Here is a 6,858-nt window from a genome sequence, read left to right as displayed (position 1 = left end):
ATACATTTGATACAGTAACCAGAAAATTGAACAGTTTACCTGCAAAGACATAGGTGAATTCGTACACTCCACTTGACTTATATATCCAACCTGCAATTAAGAACTCTTGGTATCATTTTACAAAAACATTAAGCAATAATCAGCTCTGCAGAAAGGTTCATTATGAATAAAACAACGTATATACACGTTTGTGTAATGCACAAATAAGTAAACACTTACAGAAAAAAACAATTGCAATCAATCTACAACTTTGACAATGGGCATAGTCAAGGAGGTGAAGACGAGAAATCGCCAAAAGCTAGGATCTATAAACTTCTGCCTGGCATTTCCTTCTATTATAAGTTGACACATAAAGCTTTAACTGAAAGCAATTCAAAAATGAAATGACAAGGCCAGAGAATAATCAGTCTCGATTACTCGTGTCTGCAGAAGCAGATTCGATTGGGCGTAAAAGGCAAAAAAGTGGTGAAAACTATATTATTTGATTACTGAAAATCAACACTAATCAAACTCACGTACTCACCCTTTTCATCCTAATTTTAACATCAATACAATAAATCTTCAAAGAAAAGAAATGAATAAGGTGTGCGAATGAGAAGAGTGAGTGAGTGAGTGAGTGAGTGAGTGAGTGAGTATGGTTTTACGCCACTTTTAGCAATATTCCAGCAATATTACGGGGGATACAATGTGTAAAGCCGATTTCTGGTGTCCCCCGCCGTGATATTGCTGGAATATTGCTAAAAGCGACGTAAAGCCATACTCACTCACTCACTCACTCATACCTAGTAAACTACACATTCCAAAGTTGATGGAGCCAATCCACGACGTTTTCAAATTAAGAAAATCAGAATGAATTAAGTATGTAATCCAAGACGAATGCCCATTATTTAAGCACCATCTATATTTTCACGAATGAGTCTAATCACTTGAGACCGAGCGCGTACGAGATAACAATTTCCAATGATTGTTACTGCTAACCAGAGTCATCATTCGTGAAGAGTGAGTGAGTGAGTTTGGTGTAACGCCGCTTTAAACAGTATTCCAGTTATATCACGGTGTGTCAGCTTAATCTGAGAGGAAACCCCGAAGTGATTCAGGTATCAGGCGTTTATCACTTCGGTGAAACCCACGAGCACGAGTATGGTGCTGACAAACCTAGAAACATAATCGGAGCGAACCGGGATTCGAACCCACAATCATGGGTTTCTGGCGTGCCCAAGGGATGCAACTCTGCACAGCGAATCGCGGCGCCTTAGACGACTGGGCCATCCGTGTCCCCCATTCACGAAGAAAAGAAAAGAAGGATTTGAATTGGAACAATGATATTTACTCTGAATTGTCGATATTTAAAAGAAAGACGTTATATTCACGAAAGTAAAGTGGAAATGAGTACTGTTGCACAATAAAGACTGAACTGCTTGAAACAATTCTGTGTCAACGGAATCCAAATTTTAAAACTAATCTCAGTAGATGAAAGAAACAAAGTTCTCGTCAATACTTAGTGTAACAAGTCTGCACAAGAAGGAAAGACGTCTACTCATCCTTTGAATCAGACTTTGCGCTTGGCGTTGGGTTATTCTAGTTGCTATCTCCATGTTGGCATGATGATGTCGAGGTCCGTTCAGATTACCCTTCACAGTGGCCAAGTCAAGTTTGCATTTCAATGAAACACATCCCCAAATCATTACCGTGTAGACGTGCCTTGCGTAAGACAAAATACATTACTTTCGTTGCTTGGTCAAATGATTTTCATTCAAATTAAATTTCCTTCTTTTCTCAATTTTAGCATCACTGAAAATTTCTGTAGGCCTTTACGTGTCAGCGCCAAAGAGCTGTGTCGTCGGCATACAGGAGTACAAATAAAACTAGAGCAATATCTACTAAACAGTACCCTGTGCATTCATGTTGCTTAAAATAGGATTCTAAATCATTCAAATACGAGAAAAAAGAATTGGCGATAAATTTGCCCCTCGTCTAAATCCAACCTTATAATGAAATGACTTTAAACCATTAACAGACACAGATTTGAAACCATTAAACATTTATCGTATAATACGAAAGCATTTTCCATTAATCTCCTGGGTTTATAATTTACACCAAGGACTAATTCTCCAAACACTATCAAAATCCTTCTTTTAAATCTATAAAACAACAGAGCACTTTCTTTTTTTCGTACTTTGAACAACTCGATTAAGCTATGGAGTATGAATATGTGATCAATGGTAGAATATGTATGTCTAAATCCTGCTTGTGCTTCTGAAAGAATGTTTTCATTTTCCAAGTAAGTGCCTATTCTGGACCCAAGAACACCCGTGACTAATATACTGAGACAGCTAATTAGCTGATCACTTTGTTTGGATCTCCTGTCCCTTTAAAAAATAGACTAATATTACAGGTAAACCACTGGTCAGGGAAACACCTGTGTCTAGAATTGTATTACAAAGTTTAAGGTACACAGGCATCATAACCTTAGAGCTAATAACATTATATTCGTTTACAACTGCATCAGAGCCACAGGCTTGGCATAATAATGGCGTCTTGATTTTCCAGTGGTGTGCATTCTTTGTCTAAAACATAACACTGGTCGATGTTAACAGATTCATGAGCAGTAAAATCGCGGAGTCATATTCATAGAATGGTGCCAAGGGCTTTGGTATGGCAATTTGTCAACCATGCAGCGACGTTTAGTTTGAGGACACTGGGGATAAATAAAATACACAATCTTCCTGCACTGCCTGTCTCCCAACATACATGTACCTCTCCCACTCCAGGCCGCTCCGACAACAACCCTCAAACCCAACCCAACCCAACACACAGGTTACACATTGCTAGGTATATTTAGTTCATGACCTTATTCCGACCGTGCAATGGCCCTCGTCAGACCTCTGCTGTGTCCTATATCCTTAGGATATTCTATTCACACAATGAAGGCGTTTTCGGGGCTGCAGTAAGTAGGCCACATACAGAAATAGAAACTTCTGTACATGTGATACACAGTATCATGTGTAAAAACAGTCAACGTGTAAAATGTCAATTTACAATTATATTCCTACGGTGGCCCATAAAGGACATGGAGTCTGTTTTTCAATATTTTGATATTTCACTTACTTTTATCATAACCTATTGCAAATTAACACAATTTGTCATACAAATATGTGATAAATCATGTATAAAAACAACCGAAAACATGGAAAATGTACTTTCAAGTAGCTATTGAATCGCTGAATTGTGAAGCGAAAATGTCAAAAACTAAAATCGAAATGTCAAAAACGAAAACGAAAATGTCAAAAACAAAAGCGAAAATGTCAAAAACTAAAATGAAAATACAGAAATCTATTTCCACCGCAGTGGATAGGTTTTCTGTATTTTCATTTAAGGATCTGGAGGACCAGGGGAGAACATCAACGTTCTTGTTTGGTAGACAGGCTCTTGTGATCCATGCTGTATGCGGTCGAGCGTTGTCCTTCTGGAATACACAGTTGCCGTTGGCTGCAATTGGGAGGACGTGTGCTAAGTGAATTTCGTTGATGGATCGTTCAGCCGTAAGAATGCCCTGGATATGGACCAAACCTGTCCTGCCATGATGGGAGATAGCAGCCCACATCATAACGCTACCCCTACCAAACCTATCCACGTCCTGTGTGCAGCTTCCGGCATAACGTTCTCGCCGACGTGTGTAGACCCGTGCTCTTCCATCCCTCGACGGAGGAGAAATCTTGATTCGTCGCTGAACCAGACATCTCTCCATCGCAGTTGAGGCCATACCCTGTGTTGATGACACCACTGCAGTCGCTGTTGACGATGTTGTCGACTCAATATGACGCGTCGAAAAGGACGTCTTGCTCGTAGACCTGCTGCTCTTAAATGGTTTCGTACGGTCTGGTCGGAGATTTGCGCTGTCCGGGTATTTGGGATACGGTTGAAGTGGCTGTGGTCGTCCTTTTACGTAGGTGCCGCAGTCAGATCTAGCGATCTTGGGCGGGGGTGGTCACTCTTGGTCGTCCCGACCTTGGCCGATCATGTGTTGACCCATGTTGTTGAAACCGAACCCATAGCCTTGTAATGGTGCTGGGCGCTACATTAAAAACCCTGCCTGCAATCTTGGCATGTTATTGAACTGTCACTGTTCGATTGACGCAGATGCCAGGCAATCAAAAACCCTGCACTTTAATACCGTTCATGGTGCTGCTGCACGTGCCGTATGTGCAGCTCCATGGCCCTTTTGTTAATGCACTGGGTGCGTTTTTCCGAATCGTACGTGTTTCCCGACTAATATTTTGTATGTCCTTGTTGTGATCCGTGAAATTTGTCACTGACACTAACACATTAAACCTCCTCCTTTTGCATCTCTTTGTCCGCTTATTTTGCTTCTGTGGCCAAAGATATCCGTTTTGCGTTTCCTTTTTTGAGGAGACACATATTCAATCAAGGAAAAAGGACTAATTGGGCCCCAGCAATCTATAATGTACATACTTCCTAAAAAAAGTGGTGAATATTCTTCTGTGTTGGAGTAACATTGACGAATGTCCCTCCGAAAATGCCAATAATGCTAATAATTAGACCCCAGCAATCTATAATGTATATACTAGACTGAATGACTTCCTTGAGCGCAATCTCCCCAAAAACATGGTGAATATTCTTCTGTGTTTGAGATACTTTGACCTGACGGTTATCTTAGACAGTTCTTTGGAGGTCATCCTGTTCAACCACCGAAATGTCGGAAAGAGGAGCCTGCAGAATATTGTCATCACTCTTTGGCAATGTAGGCAATGTAGGAAGTCACTCTTGATGTCTGTGAACACATTCCTAAACAGACATTGCTCCTAATGGCCAAAGACAGTTGTATTTGCCAATATTCACAAAGCCTCCAACCGTAACAAATGCAACAGCTTCCAACTTGCCCATATAGTCTTGCATTATACACGGAATCTTTGACGTATTGCCAAACGTACATTCGTTGAAGAACGCTGTTGAAAACTCGCTGAGCACATCGCGGGTAACACATCCATCCGTCGTTGCTGGTTCACGTTTTCCCTTGGCGGAGACCGCGTGATCGGGAACGCAGCCTGAATCTATCGACGCAACGGTGAAGCAGAACATGAAAAGTTTTCACTTGCTGATATAAAGACTTGGTTCCAGCGTCTTTCTACAACACAACCAATCTTATGATTCGTACCAGCTGTACGGATACCTCAGGAAGTGGACAACCTAGAGCAAGTCTGAAAGTGTTGCTATTTCTGTTAATAATACACAAAAAAATGCAGAAATTGTAATTTGCCGAACTGACTCAATCTAGGATCAAATCCCACATGCTTAATGTGTCTATTTACACGCAATATACACTCTTCAAAAGAAGAAAAACCCACAGGTAGTATCTATTTCATTGAACCTGTTTCAACTACATGTGTGTCTTCATGCTGCCAGTGTCACAGACAATATTCAACTGCATCAGGAGCATCTCATGACTTTGTGATGTAATTAATACGTTTGAGGACATGTTGTTTAAATGAGTTATCTCCATTGTGTTTTGATGTTAACATACAGCAGACATATAACTATGAATTCCACTCAAATCTTGTGTGATTATGTGTGATTATTAATAATTGGTGCTGTGGCTCAGTGAGGATTTCAGTACTTTGGTGCGCCAGCAACCTATGGTTGGTTTTAATCTTAGATTCTTTGATTCCTTGCACTGATTATGTTTCGTGCTTTGTCAGCACAAAACCTGTCATCGTGGATGTCACAATATTCGTACATGTCAACAAAGCTGAATCACATCAGGCTTTCCTCCACAAACATCCTTACACGTCGTCATATAGTTCAAACCCTTTTCAAATCGACGTGTAAAACTACTCACTCATTCTCTCACGTTGATAATTGTTCAAGAATAAATCATGAAAATAATGGATGTGCTTTTTATTCATTCAGATGTGTTCCTTACATTATTCCAAAAGTAGGAACCAGAGATTGTTTATCTTATCGGAAGCAAACAGTGTTCATACATATTTTCAAAGATTACTTAAATGTGGATTTAATATTTGTACAATTGCCGAAGGTTCTCCTCCACCTACTAACCCGTTTCAACTGGAAAAGAACCCACTAAATTTTCTTTGGCAACCAAGTGCAAGATTGATGTTCCTATCGCTGCATTTAGGCATTGACTGTACGTTCCATACAGCAGACCAAACACCAACTGTTAGTTGTAGCAGTGAGACTAAAGAGGAAACAAACTGAAGTACCATTCCAGACAGCCATGCAAGGTTGGTTGGTTGGTTTGTTGTTTAACGCCACACTCAGCAATATTCCAGCTATGTGACCGCGGTCTGTAAATAATCGAGTCTGGACCAGACAATCCAGTGATTAATATCATGAGCATCCATCCACGCAATTGGGATTGATGACATGCATCAACCAAGTCAGCGAGCCTGACCACCCGGTCCCGTTAGTCGCCTTTTATGACAGGCATAGTCACCTTTTACGGCAAGCATGGGTTGCTGAAGACCTATTCTACCCCGGAATCTTCACGGGTCCCCTGCAAGGCCTACATGGAGCACCGTATATGGAATGTACGGACCTGAAGCAATTATCCCCGTAGTTCTTCTTGACAACGCAACAACAACTCCCATTGCTGTGAACAGAGTAGCAGCTTGACACTTTGATTGTCCTTTTTAGCCCAGGTCGGTGGAACACAGCTGCGGACACATCTAATATACAAAGCATCATGCTAATGCTATGAATAAAAAAATTCTAAGCCGAAGGCTTCTCAAAGGGAACTGTAGATTCACACTTACTTGATACTTTTGCAACATTTTTAGATTTCAGTCACGACGTGTCAGTTTCGAGTCGGAGAAAAGCTCA

Source organism: Haliotis cracherodii, unplaced genomic scaffold (genome assembly GCF_022045235.1).
Source record: "Haliotis cracherodii isolate W230 unplaced genomic scaffold, xgHalCrac1.p SCAF_7, whole genome shotgun sequence".
Lineage (NCBI taxonomy): Eukaryota > Metazoa > Mollusca > Gastropoda > Lepetellida > Haliotidae > Haliotis > Haliotis cracherodii.
Note: the sequence above shows the minus strand (reverse complement) of the source record.